The sequence below is a fragment of the Xenopus tropicalis genome, chromosome 2 (genome assembly GCF_000004195.4).
Source record: "Xenopus tropicalis strain Nigerian chromosome 2, UCB_Xtro_10.0, whole genome shotgun sequence".
NCBI classification, from domain to species: domain Eukaryota; kingdom Metazoa; phylum Chordata; class Amphibia; order Anura; family Pipidae; genus Xenopus; species Xenopus tropicalis.
Window position 1 is genome coordinate 109,934,735 of NC_030678.2, and position 9,315 is coordinate 109,944,049.

At 38.4% G+C, this 9,315-nt stretch overlaps 1 protein-coding gene across 1 annotated transcript in view; it reads right to left on the reverse strand.

The window, feature by feature from the left end:
* Positions 1-8,979, reverse strand: part of tmtops2 — an 81,401-nt gene extending 72,422 nt beyond the window's left edge. Inside the window, exon 1 of the mRNA XM_018091129.2 lies at positions 8,683-8,979. The gene's annotated coding sequence lies outside the window, so the exon portion shown is untranslated. The remainder of the gene's footprint in view (positions 1-8,682) is intronic.
* Positions 8,980-9,315: the final 336 nt, after the last annotated feature.

Below are 9,315 nucleotides of genomic sequence, written 5' to 3' on the forward strand. Positions count from 1 at the left end.
TCTAGTAGTATGTATTGGATACTCCTAAACAGAAAATTGCCATTTTAAGTATTATAGGCTGCCCCCTGGCTTGTACAATTCACTGTGTTCATGCATACATGCTAAGTTATATCAGCCATTAAATGGACAGAGCTGTCTTTTACTTCCTGTTACAATGAGAGGCTGCATTATTTCCTAGCAGTAAAAGATGTCAAAAAAGGGCAATATTTACTTATACATATATTCCAATTTGGTAATATTCTTTAATAAGTCATGTCTTATGATTTAAATTAAGTTATTAAATTATCTGTTTATTATCTGTTGATTAAGTATTCATTCTGATGGTACAGTTTTTCTTTAAGTTAGTAGAAGCAATGTAGATGGCTGTTCAAACTACTATGGAATGAATACAAATATAAAGAAAATTGATAATAATTGTAATAATTTATCTATGTGCCAGAACACCAAACACAAAGCCCATACATTTTCAGATTTTACTTTAAATAAGTGTGCTGGAATGGATTTTTTTTGTATAGCCCTACCTGGGTGCTCAGTGCTAAACACTTTTACAAAGCATATTGACAGAGAATATGTGATTTGCCCCAAAGAGCTACAGGGGCTTGCTTAGCTTACAATAAGATTGTTTTCAGCACAAAATGGATTAACTAGTGTTTTGCAGCAGATTAAACACAAAAGCCTTGTCCACCTCAACAATTTAACAGTGTTAATCTTCTCTTCAACCTTTTGCAAACAGATGAAATAATCCCAATTTGTCAGTAGGGAATACACAAGAAAGTCTAGTTGGATCAAGAATAAATGGTTTATGCAAAATTTGTGTCTAGGGTTATTTCTTTTGTAATTATATCCATGTTTTCTGATGTTTTGGATAATTGCAGCTGTATCTGGAGGAAGGGGAAGGGACAGGAACCTCCACTAGTGTATGGTTTGCTATAAAGACATGCAGCAAGATAAGATGGCTACCAGAAGCTGTTTAGAAAGAATTAGATATTCTACCTGTAGTAACGAAATAGTAAGAGCAGTCAGTGGTGTAACCACTATTTAGCAGATCCTGCGGAAGTGTGTGTGTGGGGGGGGGGGGGAGGAGTGAACCATGGAGTCTTCATGGAGTTCCCCTACCTAGAATGTTCTTACTTCCTACCATAAACAATTTACACCACTGGAAGCTAGGCTTTTTCCACCAGGTACTCATAGCTAGTCTTGTCTCTACCAGGTACTCATAGCTAGTCTTGTCTCTACCAGGTACTCATAGCTAGTCTTGTCTATACCAGGTACTCATAGCTAGGCTTGTCTCTACCAGGTACTCATAGCTAGGCTTGTCTCTACCAGGTACTCATAGCTAGTCTTGTCTCTACCAGGTACTCATAGCTAGGCTTGTCTCTACCAGGTACTCATAGCTAGGCTTGTCTCTACCAGGTACTCATAGCTAGTCTTGTCTCTACCAGGTACTCATAGCTAGGCTTTTCTCTACCAGGTACTCATAGCTAGTCTTGTCTCTACCAGGTACTCATAGCTAGTCTTGTCTCTACCAGGTACTCATAGCTAGTCTTGTCTCTACCAGGTACTCATAGCTAGGCTTGTCTCAACCAGGTACTCATAGCTAGGCTTGTCTATACCAGGTACTCATAGCTAGTCTTGTCTCTACCAGGTACTCATAGCTAGTCTTGTCTCTACCAGGTACTCATAGCTAGGCTTGTCTCTACCAGGTACTCATAGCTAGGCTTTTCTCTACCAGGTACTCATAGCTAGTCTTGTCTCTACCAGGTACTCATAGCTAGGCTTGTCTCTACCAGGTACTCATAGCTAGTCTTGTCTCTACCAGGTACTCATAGCTAGGCTTGTCTCTACCAGGTACTCATAGCTAGGCTTGTCTCTACCAGGTACTCATAGCTAGTCTTGTCTCTGCCAGGTACTCATAGCTAGGCTTGTCTCCGCCAAGTATGTATGGCTAGGCTAATCTATACCAGGTAATCATAGATAGGCTTGTCTGCCAACATGCAGTCATGGCTAGTCTTGACTTCACCAGGTATTATTATTAGCTAGGCTTGTTTCCACCAGGTATTTATAGCTCTGTTTATTTCCACCAAGAACTTATAGCTAGGCTAGTCCATATCAGGTACTCATAGCTATGCTTATCTCTACCAGGTTGAGACAATTTCAACCCCCCCCCCCCTGGTTTTGGAAGTTGTGGTTAAACTGCCACCAGGTAGTGGTGGGTGGGAGAAGGACAGCGTGGGTGGGTTTCAAGGAGGCTCTCTGGGCCAAAAATCCACCCAGGGAACCAACAGAGCTCTTGTATTAATAAGATAGAAACATTATGTAACAAATCTGTTAGCAGAAAAAAGGTTAATACAGTACTTCCCCTTTAAATAGCAGATAATGATTTATCCAGGGGAAAAAAAAGATCGTTAAATGTATAGATTTGGGCACAAATTAGCAAAATGGTATTTTTGAACCATTTAAAGTGTTGCAAATATTTTCTTTTATATTATACACTATTGTATTTACTGTTTGTACAAAAACATCACATAATTAGAAATGTGTTTACATGCTTGCTGACATTTATAGGAGGACATGTAATTGCTTATGGCTATGACACATACTGGCCCCTGCAGCAACCACATTGTAAGCAATAATATTCTGCTTTGGCCCTTTTGTTATTTTAACTGCAGCAATTTCTTTTATTCTTATGTTCCTTTTCATCTGTTATCCCTCTATTGTCAGTTTGAGATGTGCAAAACAAATCACCCAAGATTTAAACGGCAGCTGGTATTTATTAAATAATGAGTATCGTTCCTGATGAGTGCAAAAGCAAACCCACTCAGGGGCACTGAAGCCTACGGAGATACAGTGGCTTACATCTGACATCATGTAATTGAAGCCATAGAGGTTATTCTCTCTTCATGGTTATTCATATCATACAAAGGTAAAGGACAGCTATCTAAGTCAAAAGATGTTGAAAGCAGCACAGGTAGTTGTATTCTATAGCTACAAGTTCTATTCTAAACACACATTTAATGAAGGGTTTGAAAAAGACTATTTTCACATGTCACGTGGATAATAAAAATAGACCATTTCTGCAGTAAATGACTTGAAAGCCTCTTATGTAAAATATGAATTATTCAAAAGATTACCTGGTATGTCAGACAGGTTTCTCAGAAGTCATTATTTAGAACTGGATCTGTTTACACACAACCCTACCAAATATATTGTGGGTCTTCTAGTTAGGCTATAATGCATAGACTGAGAGCAGAAGTTGTGAGAGGTTAGCCCTTAATCTATTGAAACCAGCCATCTTTTGAAACCTGATATATATATATATATATATATCCAAAAAAGACCAGCAACACCGAGTTATATTCCAAAAACAATCAATTGTGTATTAAAAACGCATGAACAGCCAACGTTACGTTTCGGTCCCCATCGGGACCTTTCTCAAGGCAACCATGCTAACCAACCCCATGTTCTATTTATCCATAGTGAACCAGCAAATAGGAAGTGACATCAGTGCACACATGCCATAAAGTGACTATTGCAGTAAAGCATGTAACCAATGCTGCAAAGTGATCCGTGCCATAGATTATCATTAGATAATTAGTGCTAACATAAAGTGTCTATTGCACACATGCCATAAAGTGACTATTGCAGTAAAGCATGTAGCTAGTGCTGCAAAGTGATCCGTGCCATAAATTATCATTAAAACATGACATGCCATAAAGTGACCATTGCAGTAAAATGTGCAGCGAATGCTATAAAGTGATCAGTGCCATAAATTATCATTAAAATATCCCAAGTGCAAATCTGGTGCTATTTAAATTAATACCCCTTTAAAACAATCATTAAAGTACAGTGAAGTGATTCGGCAAAGCAATCATTAAAAATCCGTGAAACCGTACAATACATCATGTTAAAAATATACACATTACAGTGTCATGATTTTATAGTGTTTACACAAAAAAGTGTACACACTATAAAAGTCACTTTTTTGTGTACACACTATAAAATCATGACACTGTAATGTGTATATTTTTAACATGATGTATTGTACTTTATAGCATTCGCTGCACATTTTACTGCAATGGTCACTTTATGGCATGTCATGTTTTAATGATAATTTATGGCACGGATCACTTTGCAGCACTAGCTACATGCTTTACTGCAATAGTCACTTTATGGCATGTGTGCAATAGACACTTTATGTGAGCACTAATTATCTAATGATAATCTATGGCATGGATCACTTTGCAGCATTGGTTACATGCTTTACTGCAATAGTCACTTTATGGCATGTGTGCACTGATGTCACTTCCTATTTGCTGGTTCACTATGGATAAATAGAACATGGGGTTGGTTAGCATGGTTGCCTTGAGAAAGGTCCCGATGGGGACCGAAACGTAACGTTGGCTGTTCATGCGTTTTTAATACACAATTGATTGTTTTTGGAATATAACTCGGTGTTGCTGGTCGTTTTTGGATATTTAAATCATTTACCTTGCACCCGAGCTAAGAGCTGAAGCAGAGTGCCACCCTGGGTTCGCTATATATATATATATATATCATTTATGGAATGGATAATGGCAAAGATATGCACTTGTTTAGATTCAGTTTCTCTTGCACAATCTTATGCTGCAGCATAGCAAATACCTTAGAAAGCCAAATACATACCCAATCTTGCTTGTTTTATCATCTAAGACTCAAAAAATGCCTGCTGACCTCCCCCATCACAGAGTCTCCCAAAGCACACTATATAGATAAAAAAAAACTGGCAGGCTTCAGGGCTTGTGTGCAGCTGCTCACCCATAAAAACACATGCTCCCAATGAACTGCCTTAACCTTATGTTGCTTTCAGAGACTAAAAACCCTTGCTCCCAAGTGATACTGTATAAAGCACAGGTTTATGGCTGATATTAAAATATCTTACTATAGTGGAACAACCTAGATGCTGTTAATCTAAAAAAGGCAGATTTTCGTCAGAGAAATCATTGCATTTCTTGCAGTATAATTATATATGACCTTATACATTTTCAGTAAGGCTCCTTTATTATAGCACAGTTAAGGCTGATGCCACACGTGGCGTTTTTACGCTGCGTAATTTCTAATTCTCTCGGCGGCTGAAAAACGCACGATATCATCATCCATAGAAATAACTTGAAAAGACTCGAAGCAAACCACACAATGCGTAAATACGCTAGAAAACGCCTTACCACGGATTTTTCAAGCATTTGTCGAAATACACCAGTATTTGCACAGCAAGCTATTCCTATGTATACACAAAGGCAGCTGCCAGACCTAGCGGAAATACGCTGCGTTTTTTACTATTTCGCACTATTAGCACCATAGAAACGGGATTTGCTACGTCACCAGTACTAGGCAGAAAAACGCCATAGTCAGGGGCTGTGTGGCTTGTACGGCGTTTTTAGGCTGAGAAAATACACAGCGTAAAAACGCCACGTGTGGCATCAGCCTAAAGAGGAAGACACTATTATAACTGGTCACATCCATACCCCATGGAGGCTGTTCAAGAAACTTTCAGCCCTAGTAAGTAAACTTGCTGAAATGATAAATGCATCTAAAAGCTGGAAAAGTGCCAAAAGGGCCTCTCTTGCTACAATCTATAAATTTTAACATTTAATAAAAGGGATCGCATATGCTTCTCATTATTCCATTTATCGACTTTCAAATTTTTTTTCTTACAATGTAATAAAAATGTAATCTCTTTTGTAGCTGTTGGTGGAAGCAGTTGGATAATACATGTACTTGTATTAATAATATTTTCACCACTGAAATATGTTTGAGACACAGACCATGAAAAAAAGTACAGTAATGGAAGGTAGACATTTTGGGAATCTCTGAGCAGTTGCAGCATCAAGATCAACCTGGATAAGCTTAATGCTACTACTTTGTACAGGTTTCATTAACCAGAAACCCATTACCCAGAAAGTTCTGCATTTCAGGAATACCTTTTCCCACAGTACTGTTTAAGCAAATAATAAATAAATATTTTTGACTGACTTGCTTTTTCTCTTTAAGAGACAGTGCTTTCTACTTTATATACCTAACCTAGCATTCATTTGATGTTGATCCCCCATGTTCCTCTATGAGGGGGCTGCCATATTTGTGCAACAGGAGCCTGTTAGCATTAGAAGTTATTACTGACAGGCTGAAAAGGGACAGTCACATTGGCAAAGTATCAATTACATACAAAAGCAGTGCAATCAGCAAAAAACATGACCTATAGGTACATAGGTACATTTAATGTACATTAATATTTTGCAGAGTAGTTTTTTAGAGTTCACCATTTGATAAATACACCTCTAAACATCCCAGAGGTATGTATGGGGGCAGGGGGGGTTTTACTGTATTTCACACTTTGATTAATCTGCCCCTATATGGGAAGATACCAAATCAGCTGAGTTTCGAGTTCCATGACCTCTACAAAATCCCTCAACGTTGGGCTTTGAGCCTTTATATGGCCACGGAACTAACCTGTGACTTACAATATGCTAATATTTTACATAGGGAATAATGTGTCACATATTGTAAAATATTAGGATATTATACGTCACAAAGGAGTCCCATAACCATATAAAGGTACAAGACTAAATGTCAAGTCATCCACAAGCTTAAAAAAATTATAGACCTGCCTCTTGGAGCATCTTGAGTAATTAGAGGCACTGGAAACTCCCCAAAGGATTCTTGGGAGTCACAAACCTGACCTATGCCACTTTATTGTAGATTTCGAGCTATTATGTGACAACGTCTTTCAGTCTAATTATGTACCAAGAGGTTAATATTCTCCATTAAAGGCTCCAAGCCTCTGAATGTTGCCAGTCATGAGGCAGGACATTTACCAACACCTAGATAACCAAATACAAATACACTTCAGCCATTTGTAAGATTTGAACTATATATAATAATCCTACACATTTCACATACATATTTACATATCTAGCAATACTCAGTCAATACCTAAATATTACCATGCAGTGGGAAGCTCCTGCTAATGATGAAGAACATTTTTTTCTCCTAAGAGAACCAGGATGATAAAAAAACACCAGTGGGTCATATCCCATAGTGACTGAGATTCAATCTGAGTAGCTGCCTGGTGGTAAATGTTTTTATTATTTTCTCAACCACAGCTCCAACTCTAGATAGAGCAGAAGCTAGTTGTCATGGACAAGAGAAGTGCCCCTTGTGGCAACAGGATTCAGTTTTGATCCTTTACTTTTTGTTAAATGGCAAGTGGGGATACCTTCTCTTCTCACAGGGAATAGCCCTGTGTCTACACACAGGTTTAATACCCACCATCACAGCCCATTTTCCCCTGTTCTACTGGGGAGGAACACAAAATGCACCTCAGGATACTAGATAAAAGTTAGGGAATAAAAAAAGGGTGGAGGGGGGATAAAACAGGGGCAGACAGATACTGCTTCCAGCTGAGATTACATTTACAAATGTTATTTTATTATACAAAAAACTGTTTTTTATGGTTATCCGTTTTAAAAATCTATTGCATGTGACTTATGTGAAACATATTTTTTTTTTAGCTTCCACGCTCCAAACTCTCCTTCAGAAACTCTCTTGCTAGAATCCTCCTGTTCTCACACTGAAAAGCCCATGCTATTCCTCAGTTAATACAGTGAATAATGCACCCCCTATTGTTAAATATAAGGCTATTATAAATCACTGAGGAGCTTCACAACCATATAAAAGCACAAGTAAAAAGGCCAAGTTCTTTTATACAGGGCATAAAATACCAAGGTGACTTCTAATATCCTCATGTTTAAAAGTGGAGGGTACATTATTTATTATATAATACACAAGTTTCAGTGAGCCATGTGACAGATATACTAAGCACCCTTGATTAGTATTTAATTTACAGGATATTCATGGTTTCTGTGTATTAACTTAATCATAGCTCTCTGTAATGCGAATTATGACTTAAAAGTCAATGGGTGTTTTTAGTATTAGTGATATTTTTGTCTTGGCAACTTTTTTGTTGCTGCAAATTTTTGCTGCAGTTTCACGAAAAAATTTGCAGATGGCGAAATGCAGAATTGCGCTGCAAATTCATGCATGCCAAAAAATATTCGCTCATCACTAGTCTTTTCACGACACCCTCATCCACTGCCTTGTCCCTTCCTAAATACGTCTCTCTTGCTGCTACTTATTTCTGGAATTACATAATTGAATTCCTCCATAAGGAACTCACTGTCAGTCTCAAATCTCAAATCATATCTCTTGGAGCACTAGCACAGTATCAACTTCAATCTTGGTCCTAACAGCATTTATTACCCACCTGTTTGTGCCTGTAAGTTACCTGCCCACTTAGATTGTAAGCTCAGGGTCATGTTATCTTTCTTATTCTGTATAAATATTTTTTTCGAGTGCAATGCTTGTTCCTGTCTGTGTTTTCCTTTGAATAAAGACCTACTGTACATACAGCAGCAGGTTCTTTCTCTAAACCTCCAGTAAAGCACTGCCATAATAACCATCTTCCCAGCTACAAGGCATAGCAGAATGGGTTCAGCTGGGTGCAATCCTGTACTATATAGTAACCTATTTACTGCTTACTTTACCGCAAGGAAAGCCTTACTGCTGACATTTTAGGAACAATAAACATTAAATATGACTGTAACTGATTGTAGTGTAATAAAAGTCCATGCAATGAATATTTCCACTTACCAGGCAACAAGGCAGAAATAGAGAAAATGCTTTTTGTGAGTCACTTTGTACGTTGAAAGTTCTCCCCAGTCAGTCATGCAATAAAAGTGTGGCGAGAAGAGCTCCTGCTTTTATCCACACTTAATGGCAGTTTTATGGATGTCAGGACCTTAGAGAATGAATTCAGCCTTGCGCAAAGTCACTTCTATTTAGCCTCATTAATGCATGTGTGCAATCTCGCACAAACAGCTGGAATTACATGAGTGGAACTTGTACCTAGGCTCCAACAACACTCTGATAAACGTGTGTGGGACTGGGCTTCCCACTATGCTATGTTTCAAGCCTGAATGGGCAACAGAGTGTTTTTTCTTCATGTGCTGATTGGAAGGAAAAGCGTGACTGATAGCTAAAGCTAATACACTCCCTCCTCCTCTTCTCCTCCTCCTCCTCCTCCTTCTGCTGCTGCCCGTGCTGGGGGCTTAGGTCCTGCTCTGGGCTTAGCTGCTGCTGCTGCCTTGGGATTCAGGAACACCAAGTCCTGCTGATTGCAAATCACCTGCATCCCTGGTAGAAATGAAAATACAGCAAAGGGGACTTTGTTTCTTGTTTTTTAAATTAAAAAAATCCTCTTGCTTGATGTATTCTTTGAAATTC